Below are 15,038 nucleotides of genomic sequence, written 5' to 3'. Positions count from 1 at the left end.
GGCCTGTCCAAAAACATGTTGTATTTCTCTTCATTCTTCAAGTTACTTTCACTGGGCTGAGACTTTTAGGTTGACTGACTTGTTAACGTGTGTTGGTGGGGAGTATTAAGCAGAGCTATTTCCTCTAACTTGGATCAATATTTCACTTTGTTCTGTGTTCAGTGTGTGGATACATGGTGGTTTATTTCAACAGAAATTGGGGTAACAACTGACTTAGAGATTTATACAGATTGTAGAATCACAGGTGCAATGACTGTGGAAAGGAGTAGTATGACAATTACAAAGTTCATTCTCTTGGGATTCCCTGAATATCCAAAAACCACTATTTTCTCTTTTCAGTATTCCTAGGGATGTACCTCCTGACCGTGTCCTGAAACGTGAGTCTCATCGCCCTTATCAGGATGGACTCCCATCTACATGCACCTGTGTACTTTTTCCTTAGTAATCTGTCTTTTCTGGACATCTGCTGTGTTTCCATTATAGCCCCCAAGATGCCCTCAGACTTTTTCAAGAAGCATAAATTCATCTCCTTTATGGGGGTGCACCTTGCAGTACTTCTTCTCTAGCCTGAATGTGACTGAATGCTGTCTTCTTACAGCCATGGCTTACGATTGATATGCTGCCATTTGTGATCCTCTGCTCTACACGGCCATCATGTCACCTGCTCTCTGTATGCCAATGGTGGCAGTATCTTGTACGACTGAATTCTTTGCCTCATTTATCCAACTCTGTGCCTTGCTTCTGCTCCATTTCCGTGAGTCAAATAGCAGCCATTTCTTTTATGACCTGCCCCAACTGCTGATTCTATCCTGTTCTCATACTGTTTTTTTTTTTTTTTTCAAGTCATGACCTCTATGCTCACGGTAACCTTTACACTCACCTCTGTCTTGGTTATCATGATATCTTATGGTTATATCATTGCCAACATTCATCTCTTTTATGGGATTCACCATGTAATACCTCTTCTCTAGCCTGGGTCTGACTGAGTGCTGTCTTCTGGAAGCTATGGCTTATAATTGATATGCTGCCATTTGTGACCCTCTGCTCTACATGGCCATCCATGTCCCCAACCTCTGTGTGCACACAGTGGTTGGAACCTGTGTAACTATTATCTTTGGCTCATTTATCCAACAATGTGCTTTGCTTCAGCTCCATTTCTGTGGGCCAAATAGCAACCATTTCTTCTGTGACCTGCCCCAATTCTTGATCCTATCTTGCTCTGATACCTTTTTCTGTCAAGTCATGACCTCCATGCTTACAGTGGCATTTGGACTCAAGTATGTCTTAGTTATCATGATATCTTATGATTATGTCATTGCTAACATTCTGAAGATCATCTCAGTTGAAGGCAGGTCTAAGGTCTTCATCACTGATGGTTCTCCCCTGATAGCAGTGACTCTCTTCTATTGCTCAAGAATCTTTGTCTATTTGTGCTCTCACTCTGATGCTTCTCTGAGTAGAAACAAGGTGGATTCTATTGTATACACTGTGGTAATCCCCATGTTGAATCCATTGATCTACAGCCTAAGTGACAAGTAAATCAAAGATGACCTAAAGAGATGGATGAAGAGAATCTTCTCCTGGCCTTATTGATTATAGGGTGCCTTTTGGAGCTGTGGACATAATACATAGGAACAGTGAATGAAACATGGAAATAAGACTTATGAAACCTGGAATAGACTATGTAGCTCTGCATCAAAATCTGCTTCCCTTCCACTCCCTGAGATTGTACTGTAGTTCTTCATACCTTAGAAGTCCATGTGACTTGCTCTGGAAAAAGAAATGTAAGAATATGTGACATCTCACTTCCAGGCAGAGGCTTTATATGTATGTGTTTTATACCTTCTCCTTTCCCAATGCTCCCATTCATAACTGACTCATAAGGAACATGAGGATGATGCAGGAGAAGCTCTCCCAGAGGACCCAGCATGGACACAGTGTTAGCAAGAAATATATCTATTTTGGATTGTTTTCTACTATAGCGTACTCTATTACAACTGTTAAGGAAATTTGTACAGGTAGTAGTGTGCTATTGTAAAAAAAAGTGTTAACATTTGTAAGTTTCTTTGGGGGCAAGCAGGAGGTGTCAAAGAATCTTTTATTGCCAACTGGAAACATAGCAATTCATGTTTGGTACAATAAAACGTTTGGTACAACTGTTACCTGTGATAACTTGGAAGGGAGATTATGTAAGAAAACAATGCTTGTAGCATTAAGTTGTTCTTAGACGCATATAACAAGGTTCTACAAGAGCACACAAAACAACTGGTCATTTTGTAAGCAAGAATGAAAGAAAATATAGAAGGAGTTGAGAAATTTGGGGACTTTTAGAGTTAGAAGAGAAAACTGATTTTCATTTCCACCCAGTCAAAGTGAAAAAGACCAATAAAACTCAGACTTGCAGCAAGGAGCAAAGCAAGATTATGGTCATCTGAGTACTCTGCTAAAAGCTCTAAATGGTTGAAGATGATGTAAAGAAGTAAATATTTTAAGTTTGACAAAACGGCTTACAGAAAATAAGTTTAAGTAGAGTGACTCTCCCAGAGAAGGCTGATGGCCTTGGGGTATTTGAAATTAAAAGAAGATAGAGAGCTATAGATAGAGAGAGAGATGATGATGGAGACAGAGATAGGCATAGAGGTAGAGAGGGAGAGAGACACACAGAGAGAAAGAGAGATAGATCTGGAAAAAATTATGAATGTGGCTGGCTATTGATTTATGCAATTGACTTGATTAAGTAGATAAGAAGTGAACTATTAATCTGGACTAATAAAAATTTCACTATTTGAGACTTAAAAGAATCCTTGGGCCATCAGTCTTCAATGGCCAAGAAGCAGACTGAGGCAGCTAACCAGGCTTCCAAGGAGGAGACATTCTTCAGGTTCCTCTTCGAATGTAGCCAAAGAGGATAAATGCCCAAGTAAGAACTTGACAGAGGAAACAACTACATGTCATGGAAAAGAATAGATTGAGGAAAATGAAAACAGTGCCTAATCATGGAATAATCCACACACCCAGTGTAGGGTTCCTCATAAGATCTGCCTGGTAGGATTTTGGGATTGCTCTAGACCATCGGTGTCATATGTCATTGATTCTTAACTTTCTAAAGAGGAGAATTTGTTGCCATTATCCAACTCATGTTTCACTACTGAAGTTTGGGTGTATGGAAGAAACATAACTTGTCTTTTAGTCTACAGGTCTCCAAACCAAGAAGAACCATACAGGCATTATTATGAGACTTCTAGAAGTCCCTCAAAGATTCTGAATGCTGGAAAATTTTGGAGGTGGAGCCAAGATGGCCGAATAGGAACAGCTCCAGTCTCCAGCTCCCAGCCCCAGCGACACAGAAGACGGGTGATTTCTGCATTTCTGCTTGAGGTACCGGTTTCATCTCACTAGGGAGTGCCTAACAGTGGGTTCAGGACAGTCGGTGAAGCGCACTGTGCGCGAGCCGAAGCAGGGCGAGGCATTGCCTCACTCGGGAAGCGCAAGGGGTCAGGGAGTTCCCTTTCCTAGTCAAAGAAAGGGGAAACAGACGGCACCTGGAATATCGGGTCAGTCCCGTCCTAATACTGCGCTTTTCCAACGGGCCTGGAAAACAGCACACTAGGAGATTGTGTCCCGCACCTGGCTCGGAGGGTCCTATGCCCACAGAGTCTCGCTGATTGCTAGCACAGCAGTCTGAGATCACGCTGCAAGGCGGCAACGAGGCTGGGGGAGGGGCGCCCGCCATTGCCCAGGCTTGCTTAGGTAAACAAAGCAGCCAGGAAGCTCGAACTGGGTGGAGCCCACCACAGCTCAAGGAGGCCTGCCTGCCTCTGTAGGCTCCACCTCTGGGGGCAGGGCACAGACAACCAAAAACTCAGTGAGAACCTCCACAGCCTTAAATGTCCCTGTCTGACTGACAGCTTTGAAGAGAGTAGTGGTTCTCCCAGCACGCAGCTGGAGATCTGAGAACGGACAGACTGCCTCCTAAAGTGGGTCCCTAACCCCTGAGCAGCCTAACTGGGAGGCACCCCCCCAGTAGGGACAGACTGACACCTCATTCAACCGGGTACTCCTCTGAGACAAAACTTTCAGAGGAACTATCAGACAGCTGAATTTGTGGTCTCACGAAAATCCGCTGTTCTGCAGCCACTGGTGCTGACACCTAGCCAAACAGGGTCTGGAGTGGACCTCTAGTAAACTCCAACAGACCTGCAGCTGAGGGTCTTGTCTGGTAGAAGGAAAATTAACAAACAGAAAGGACATCCACACCAAAAACCCATCTGTACATCACCATCATCGAAGACAAAAAGTAGACAAAACCACAAAGATGGGGAAAAAACAGACCAAAAAAACTGGAAACTCTAAAAAACAGAGCACCTCTCCTCCTCCAAAGGAAAGCAGTTCCTCACCAGCAACGGAACAAAGCTGGATGGAGGATGACTTTGATGAGTTGAGAGAAGAAGGCTTCAGACGATCAAACTACTCTGAGCTACGAGAGGAAATTCAAAACAATAGCAAAGAAGTTAAAAATTTTGAAAAAAAATTAGAAGAATGGATAACTAGAATAACCAATGGAGAGAAGGGCTTAAAGGAGATGATGGAGCTGAAAGCCAAGTTTCGAGAACTACACGAAGAATGCAGAAGCCTCAGTAGCAGATGCGATCAACTGGAAGAAAGGGTATCGCTGATAGAAGATGAAATGAATGAAATGAAGAGAGAAGGGAAGTTTAGAGAAAAAAGAATAAAAAGAAATGAACAAAGCCTCCAAGAAATTTGGGACTATGTGAAAAGACCAAACCTACGTCTGATTGGTGTACCTGAAAATGATGGGGAGAATGGAACCAAGTTGGAAAACACTCTGCAAGATATTATCCAGGAGAACTTCCCCAATCTAGCAAGGCAGGCCAGCATTCAGATTCAGGAAATACTGAGAACGCCACAAAGATACTCCTCGAGAAGGGCAACTCCAAGACACATAATTGTCAGATTCACCAAAGTTGAAATGAAGGAAAAAATGTTAAGGGCAGCCAGAGAGAAAGGTCGGGTTACCCATAAAGGGAAGCCCATCAGACTAACAGCTGATCTCTCAGCAGAAACTCTACAAGCCAGAAGAGAGTGGGGGCCGATATTCAACATTCTTAAAGAAAAGAATTTTCAACCCAGAATTTCCTATCCCGCCAAACTAAGCTTCATAAGTGAAGGAGAAATAAAATACTTTACAGACAAGCAAACACTGAGTGATTTTGTCACCACCAGGCCTACCCTAAAAGAGCTCCTGAAGGAAGCACTAAACATGGAAAGGAGCAACCGGTACCAGCCCCTGCAAAAACATGCCAAATGGTAAAGACCATCGAGGCTAGGAAGAAACTATAGCAACTAACGAGCAAAATAACCAACTAACATCATAATGACAGGATCAGATTCACACATAACAATATTCACGTTAAATGTAAATGGGCTAAATGCTCCAATCAAAAGACACAGACTGGCAAACTGGATAAGGAGTCAGGACCCATCAGTGTGCTGTATTCAGGAAACCCATCTCACGTGCAGAGACACACATAGACTCAAAATAAAGGGATGGAGGAAGATCTATCAAGCAACTGGAAAACAAAAAAAGGCAGGGGTTGCAATCCTAGTCTCTGATAAAATAGACTTTAAACCAACAAAGATCAAAAGAGACAAAGAAGGCCATTACATAATGGTAAAGGGATCAATTCAACAAGAAGAGCTAACTATCCTAAATATATATGCACCCAACACAGGAGCACCCAGATTCATAAAGCAAGTCCTCAGTGACCTACAAAGGGACTTAAACTCCCACACAATAATAATGGGAGATTTTAACACCCCACTGTCAACATTAGACAGATCAACGAGACAGAAAGTTAACAAGGATATCCAGGAATTGAACTCAGCTCTACATAAAGTGGACCTAATAGACATCTACAGAACTCTCCACCCCAAATCAACAGAATATACATTTTTTTCAGCACCACACCACACCTATTCCAAAACTGACCACATAGTTGGAAGTAAAGCTCTTCTCAGCAAATGTAAAAGAACAGAGATTATAACAAACTGTCTCTCAGACCACAGTGCAATCAAACTAGAACTCAGGATTAAGAAACTCAGTCAAAACCGCTCAACTACATGGAAACTGAACAACCTGCTCCTGAATGACTATTGGGTACATAATGAAATGAAGGCAGAAATAAAGATGTTCTTTGAAACCAACGAGAACAAAGACACAACATACCAGAATCTCTGGGACACATTCAAGGCAGTGTGTAGAGGGAAATTTATAGCACTAAATGCCCACAAGAGAAAGCAGGAAAGATCCAAAATTGACACCCTAACATCACAATTAAAAGAACTAGAAAAGCAAGAGCAAACACATTCAAAAGATAGCAGAAGGCTAGAAATAACTAAAATCAGAGCAGAACTGAGGGAAATAGAGACACAAAAAACCCTTCAAAAAATTAATGAATCCAGGAGCTGGTTTTTTGAAAAGATCAACAAAATTGATGGACCGCTAGCAAGACTAATAAAGAAGAAAAGAGAGAAGAATCAAATAGATGCAATAAAAAACGAAAAAGGGGATATCACCACCGATCCCACAGAAATACAATCTACCATCAGAGAATACTACAAACACCTCTATGCAAATAAACTAGAAAATCTAGAAGAAATGGATAAATTCCTCGACAAATACACCCTCCCAAGACTAAACCAGGAAGAAGTTGAATCTCTGAATACACCAATAACAGGTTCTGAAATTGTGGCAATAATCAATAGCTTACCAACCAAAAAGAGTCCAGGACCTGATGGATTCACAGCTGAATTCTACCAGAGGTACAAGGAGGAACTGGTACCATTCCTTCTGAAACTATTCCAATCGATAGAAAAAGAGGGAATCCTCCCTAACACATTTTACGAAGCCAGCATCGTCCTGATACCAAAACCTGGCAGAGACATAACCAAAAAAGAGAATTTCAGACCAATATCCTTGATGAACATTGATGCAAAAATCCTCAATAAAATACTGGCAAACCAAATCCAGCAGCACATCAAAAAGCTTATCCACCATGATCAAGTGGGCTTCATCCCTGGGATGCAAGGCTGGTTCAACATATGTAAATCAATAAATGTAATCCAGCATATAAACAGAACCAAAGACAAAAACCACATGATTATCTCAATAGATGCAGAAAAGGCCTTTGACAAAATTCAACAACGCTTCATGCTAAAAACTCTCAATAAATTAGGTATTGATGGGACGTATCTCAAAATAATAAGAGCTATCTACAACAAACCCACAGCCAATATCATACTGAATGGGCAAAAACTGGAAGCATTCCCTCTGAAAACTGGCACAAGACAGGGATGCCCTCTCTCACCACTCCTATTCAACATAGTGCTGGAATTTCTGGCCAGAGCAATCGCAGGAGAAGGAAATGAAGGGTATTCAATTAGGAAAAGAGGAAGTCAAATTGTCCCTGTTTGCAGATGACATGATTGTATATCTAGAAAACCCCATTGTCTCAGCCCAAAATCTCCTTAAGCTGATTAGCAACTTCAGCAAAGTCTCAGGATACAAAATTAATGCACAAAAATCACAAGCATTCTTGTACACCAATAACAGACAAACAGAGAGCCAAATCATGAGTGAACTCCCATTCACAATTGCTTCAAAGAGAATAAAATACCTAGGAATCCAACTTACAAGGGATGTGAAGGACCTCTTCAAGGAGAACTACAAACCACTGCTCAATGAAATAAAAGAGGATACAAACAAATGGAAGAACATTCCATGCTCATGGGTTGGAAGAATCAATATCGTGAAAATGGCCATACTGCCCAAGGTCATTTATAGATTCAATGCCATCCCCATCAAGCTACCAATGACTTTCTTCACAGAATTGGAAAAAACTACTTTAAAGTTCATATGGAACCAAAAAAGAGCCCGCATCGCCAAGTCAATCCTAAGCCAAAAGAACAAAGCTGGAGGCATCACGCTACCTGACTTTAAACTATACTACAAGGCTACAGTAACCAAAACAGCATGGTACTGGTACCACAACAGAGACATAGATCAATGGAACAGAACAGATCCCTCAGAAATGATGCCGCATAGCTACAACTATCTGATCTTTGACAAATCTGACGAAAACAAGAAATGGGGAAAGGATTCCCTATTTAATAATGGTGCTGGGAAAACTGGCTAGCCATATGTAGAAAGCTGAAACTGGATCCCTTCCTTACACCTTATACAAAAATTAATTCAAGATGGATTAAAGACTTATATGTTAGACCTAAAACCATTAAAATCCTACAAGAAAACCTAGGCAATACCATTCAGGACATAGGCGTGGGCAAGGACTTCATGTCTAAAACACCAAAAGCAATGGCAACAAAAGCCAAAATCGACAAATGGGATCTCATTAAACTAAAGAGCTTCTGCACAGCAAAAGAAACTATCATCAGAGTGAACAGGCAACCTACACAATGGGAGAAAATTTTTGCAACCTACTCATCTGACAAAGGGCTAATATCCAGAATCTACAATGAACTCAAACAAATTTACAAGAAAAAAACAAACAACCCCATCAAAAAGTGGGCAGAGGACGTGAACAGACACTTCTCAAAAGAAGACATTTATGCAGCCAAAAAACACATGAAGAAATGCTCATCATCACTGGCCATCAGAGAAATGCAAATCAAAACCACAGTGAGATACCATCTCACACCAGTTAGAATGGCCATCATTAAAAAATCAGGAAACAACAGGTGCTGGAGAGGATGTGGAGAAATAGGAACACTTTTACACTGTTGGTGGGACTGTAAACTAGTTCAACCATTGTGGAAGTCAGTGTGGCGATTCCTCAGGGATCTAGAACTAGAAATACCATTTGACCCAGCCATCCCATTACTGGGTATATACCCAAAGGACTATAAATCATGCTGCTATAAAGACACATGCACACGTATGTTTATTGCGGCACTATTCACAATAGCAAAGAGTTGGAACCAACCCAAATGTCCAACAACGATAGACTGGATTAAGAAAATGTGGCACATATACACCATGGAATACTATGCAGCCATAAAAAATGATGAGTTCATGTCCTTTGTAGGGACATGGATGAAACTGGAAAACATCATTCTCAGTAAACTATCGCAAGGACAAAAAACCAAACACTGCATGTTCTCACTCATAGGTGGGAATTGAACAATGAGAACTCATGGACACAGGAAGGGGAACATCACGCTCCGGGGACTGTTGTGGGGTGGGGGGAGGGGGGAGGGACAGCATTAGGAGATACACCTAATGCTAAATGACGAGTTAATGGGCGCAGGAAATCAACATGGCACATGGATACATATGTAACAAACCTGCACATTGTGCACATGTACCCTAAAACCCTAAAGTATAATAAAAAAAAAAAAGATTCTGAATGCTAAGCATAAAGCAGTATTCGAGGGGAGTTTGGATTGCCTCTTTTGTAGAGGACATAAGTAGGTTCTACATGGGGGAGCAGGAAGAAATAAAATATTATGTGGTTGGAAGGTAGATGGCAGTAGATTGTACTACTATCCCTCAATTTGCTTTCCTTTCTTCTGTGGGATAGGGTTATACTTTGAAAATGATCAAACTTACTTTTGATCATGAGGCTTTTTTAGGCCAACGAAATAGGAACAATAGTTATGTAGACTTCTAGACAGAAGCCTTAAGAAATAGTTCATCCTTTGCTCTGTGTGTTTAATTTTTTTGCCGTGGGGACTGGCAGTGTTGCAGATGGTGGTTGCTCTATCAGTCATGGTGTGAAGGTGAGAGAAAATTCACTAAACCTTGATGGAATGTAGTGTGAGTAAGAAGTAAACCTTCATTGTTTTGAGCTACTGAGCTTTTTGGTTGTTTGCTGCTATAGCAGAACTAAGCCTGTGTTAAAGAATACACAATTGGAGTTAATATGGTCTGACACTGTAAGCTCATGATAAGCTAAACATTATGGATTCTGAGTTCTAACTATTTCTTTTACCTTAAACAAATGAAAGCCTAATCAATGAATGCCCATGTATTTATATGACTAGCTGCAAAATATCTCTTATAATACCTTTTTAGTATTTGGAGAAAGACAAATGGAATTTCATGAGGTCATCAATAATCCTAAGCTTGAATATATCAAGGAGTATAAGATAAATGGATTCTCAACAACTCAAGGGTGAGACTTTTCCAATAAGTTTATCATTTACCTGGAATGTAGGAAGAGACTTTAAACTATTCTTACCTGAAAACACAACTACAGATTTTACTGATATTATTCAATTTTTTTTCTGGATCTTATTTCAGTATGTTCTTTCAGTAAGTTTTCTAAAAATATTACTGAATAACTTTTAGTGCAAAAAATTATGAGGAAGTATTTACCCATAAATTTGAGGACATACATTTTTCATATCTAGATTTGATCTATGTTCCCCAAAGCCATTAGAGCTGTGTCTACCCACAGCTAATATAATACCCAATAATGAACAGTTGGAGGCTTTTTCTCTAAGCTCATGAACAAGACAAGGATGCTCAATCTCACCACTTTAATTGAAAATAGACTGGAAGTTCTTGTCAGAAAAATTAGGCAGAAAAAGGAAATAAAAGGCATCCCAAAAGAAAAAGCTGTTTTTTTTTTCTGTTTGCCAATGACATAATCTCATCAATAGAAAGCTCTAAATACTGTACTTCAAACTGGTGGAACTGGTAAATAAATTCAGTGAAGTTGCAGATTATAAAATTAACATGTAAAAATCAGTGGCATTTCTACATACTAACTTGTTGTTAGTATATAGAACCTCTATTTTTTTTTTTTTTTTTTTGCCTCGGGGACTGGCAGTGTTGCAGATGGTGGTTGCTTTATCAGTCATGGTGTGAAGATGAGATAAAATTAACCAAGCCTTGATGGAATGTAGTGTGAGTAAGAAGTAAATCTTTCCTTTGTTGTTTTGAGCTACTGAGATTTTTGGTTGTTTGCTGCTATAGCAGAACCAAGCCTGTGTTAAAGCATACACAATTGGAGTTAATATGGTCTGACACTGTAAGCTCATGATAAGCTAAACATTATGGATTCGGAGTTCTAACTATTTCTTTTACCTTAAACCAATGAAAGCCTAATCAATAAATGCCCACGTATTTATTCGACTAGCTGCAAGATACTTTTTCAGATTGTTTGTTACAGATCAAACAATCTGAACAAACAATCGCCTGAGGTCAGGAGTTTGAGACCAGCCTGGCCAACATGGTGAAACCCCGTCTCTACTGAAAATACAAAAATTAGCCAGGCATGGTGGTGCACAACTGTAATCCCAGCTATTCTGGAGGCTGAGGCAGGAGAATTGCCTGAAACTAGGAGGCGGATGTTGCAGTGAGCTGAGATCGTGCCATTGCACTCCAGCCTGGGCAACAGAGCAAGACTCCATCTCAAATAAAATAAAATAAGATAAAAATAAACAACAAAAAAGAAATTAAGAAAACAATCTCATTTACAATAGCATCAAAAACTTAAAAAAATACTTAGGAGTAAATTTAACCAAGGAGATAAAATATCAGTATACTGAAAACTATAAAATGTTGATAAAAGAAATTGAAGATAACACGAATAAGTGGAAATATATCCTGTGTTCATGGATTGAAGGAATCAATATTGTGAAAATGTCCATACCTCCCAAAGTAACCTACAAATTCAGTGTAACTCCTATCAAAATTTGATGTAATTCTTCCCAGAAATAGAAAAAAAATCCTAAAATAGCCAAAGCATTCTTGAACAACAACAACAACAACAAAAAAACAAAGCTGTAAGGCATCATACTACCTGATTTCAAAATAGACTACAAAGTTGTAGTATCAAAACAGCATGATACCAACATAGAAACAGACACATCAACCAATGTTATAGAATACAGAGCCCAGAAATAAACCCACAAATCTATAGTAGATTGATTTTTGACAAGGTTGTCAAGTATATACAGTGGGAAAAGGACAGTCTCTTAAATAGATGATGTTGGAAAACTGGCTATACACACGCAGAAGAGGGAAGTTGGATCCTCATCTCACTCCTTGTACAAGAATCATCTCAAAACAGAGTAAAGATTTAAATGTGAGACCTGAAACTGTAAGACTACTAAAAGAAAACATAGGAGAAAAGCTACATTACATTAGTCTGGGCAATGATTTCTCGCCTCAAAGGCACAGGCAACAAAAGCAAAAATAGACTAATGGGATTATATCAAACTAAAAAGCTTCTGTAGAGAAAAAAAAACAGAGTGAAGACACAACCCACAGACTGGGAAAAATATTTGCAAATCAGACATCAGATAAAGGGCGTATGTCCAAAATACATAAGGAACTCAAACAACTCAACTACAAGAAAACAAATAACCCAACTTAGAAATGGGTAAGGACCCTAATAGATATTTCTCAAGAGGACGCATTCAAATGGCCAACAGATATATGAAAAAATCCTCAACATCACAGATTATCAGGGAAATGCAAATTAAAACCACAAAGAGATATCACCTCACACCTGTTAGAATGGCTATTTACAAATATAAGAGATAACAAGTACTGGCAAGGATGTGGAGAAAAGGGAACCCTTGTACATTGTTAGGGATGTAAATGAGCACAGCCATTGTGGAAAACTGTACAGAGGTTCCTCAGAAAACTAAAAATAGAATGACCATATGATGAAGCAATCCCTCTTGTGGGCATATATCCAAAGAAATTAAAATCAGTGAGTTGAAGGGCTGTTTGCACTCCCATGTTCATTGCAGCATTATCCACAATGTTCAAGATGTGGAAGCAACCTAAGTGGATTTTAAAATGGGGGAATACAGAATGCAATACTATTTAGCCTTTAAAATGAATAACATTCTCTGACTTGTGACAACATGGATGAATCTGGGGAGCATTTTGCTTAGTGAAATAAGCCAGACGCTGAAAGATGGATCTAGCATGATCTCACTTACATGTGGAATCTAAGAAAGTCGGATTCATAGAAGTAGAGAGTAAAATGATGCTTTCCAGAGGCTGGGGAGGTGGTGGGCAGGGAAAGGGGTACTGTTGGCCAAAGGACATAAAGTTTCAGTTAGAGAAGAGAACTAATTCTGGTGATCTATTGCACAGCAAGCTGACTGTATTTAATAATAATGTGTTGCATGTTTCAAAACTGCTGAAACAGTGGATTTTAAATGTTCTTAGCACAAATAAATGATAAGTATGTTAGATGATGGATATATTAATTAGCCAGATTTGCTTAATCCACAATGTATGCTTGTATTGAAAAATCACACTGAGCTCTATAAATATATACAATTATTATCTGTCAATTACAACTTAAAATTTAAATTTTAAAAGAACTATGGCTAGCAGACATTCAGATATTGCACACTTTTTTTTTCTTTTGAGATGGAGTCTCTCCCTCTGTCACCCAGCCTGGAGTGCAATGGCACGATCTCGGCTCACTGCAACCTCTGCCTTCCGGGTTCAAGTGATTCTCCTGCCTCAGCCTCCCAAATAGCTGGGACTACAGGTGTGGGCCACCACGCCTGGCTATTTTTTTGTATTTTTAGTAAAGATGGGGTTTCACTGGCTTAGCCAGGGTGGTCTCGATCTCCTGACCTCGTGATCCACCCACCTTGGCCTCCCAAAGTGTTGGGATTACAGGCATGAGCCACCTTGGTTGGCCTATTGTGCACATTTTATAAGCTAATTTATACTCTTTTAACTTCGCCTGTCACTACTCCTTCCTAGAGACTTCTCTGTTAATTCCAAGATAACCACTGCCAATCAATTGATACCCATGCATATTTAACATGAAAATATGAATAAATTAACAATGAGGCAAATCTTTGAGCAATAAGAGAAGAAAACTGAAGGATAAAGTCTTCTACCTTACTTTTCCAGGGCACATTGTTCAGAAACATGCTTTATGCAGCTTTTTTTGAGAGGAGTCCTCTGAGATCAACCAATTAGTTGAATATTGCAATAAGCAACTTGATTGTGCACTTTTGTATTGGTTTCCTTCCTTTTCCTGTCTCATTCCCTAAAAGGTAGTGGTTCATAAAAATTTGTTTCAGCTTTCATTTTCTAGGAAACCCAGATTAAAGCATTCCAAGACCAGTGGTACTGTAAGCAGGATGGTGACAACTCCTGGCTTGCAGTGGCATAAAATTCATGTAGCTAATAGAGATGAGGTTTGAGTGAAACATGAGATATTTGAATATGCAATGGCTGTGGTTTGAAGTGGTGTGGAGGCAATGGTAATTATGAAGATTTGTTGAATGAACTGACTTTTATCAATGACAATGGAAACATTCATAAAAAGAAAATAATAAACTCAGAGCAGGCAATTACCAACACAAGCTGATATGGTTTGGCTGTGTCCCCACCCAAATCTCATCTTGATATAATCTCCATGTGTCATGGGAGGGATGTGGTGGGAGGTAGTTGAATCATGAGGGTGGTTTTCCCATGCTATTCTCATGATGGTTAGTAAGTTCTCATGAGATCTGATGGTCTTATAAGGGGCTTCCTCCTTTGCTCAGCTCTCATTCTTCTCCTTGCTTCCACCATATGAGGAAGGATGTGTTTGCTTCCCCTTCTGCCATGATTGTAAGCTTCCTGAGGCTTCCCCAGCCATGCTGAACTGTGGGTCAATTAAACCTATTTTCTTTATAAATTACCCAGTCCCAGGTATGTCTTTATTAGCAGTGTGAGAATGAACAAATACACAAGCTATGCTGTGAAAGCCAGAGGACCTCTCTAGAAGCTTCTATAAAAACTAGTATTTCCTATAACTGTAGCAGAAACTCTGTTATTAATAAAAATATAGTCTACTTCTTGAGAGTAGCAGAGCTGCAAAGAAGACTGAAAGAACTGCCTTAAGTCTTCTATATCAACATCAGGGTACTTTCAGAAAAGACTGGTACTTTAAAACAGTTTAGGGAAAATCGTGGATAAGAGCCTAACAATTCTGATCCCCCGGATTTTGCTGAACCCTCTA

The 15,038-nt window shown here is 39.7% G+C and overlaps 1 pseudogene; it reads left to right on the top strand.

Moving 5' to 3' along the window:
• The first annotated feature begins 401 nt into the window (after positions 1-401).
• On the top strand, positions 402-971 carry LOC134736596 (olfactory receptor 5AN6-like; annotated as a pseudogene).
• The last annotated feature ends 14,067 nt before the right edge of the window (positions 972-15,038 follow it).

This window comes from Symphalangus syndactylus, chromosome 1 (genome assembly GCF_028878055.3).
Source record: "Symphalangus syndactylus isolate Jambi chromosome 1, NHGRI_mSymSyn1-v2.1_pri, whole genome shotgun sequence".
Classification (NCBI taxonomy): domain Eukaryota; kingdom Metazoa; phylum Chordata; class Mammalia; order Primates; family Hylobatidae; genus Symphalangus; species Symphalangus syndactylus.
Note: the sequence above shows the minus strand (reverse complement) of the source record. Positions and strands in the feature narration are given on the sequence as shown.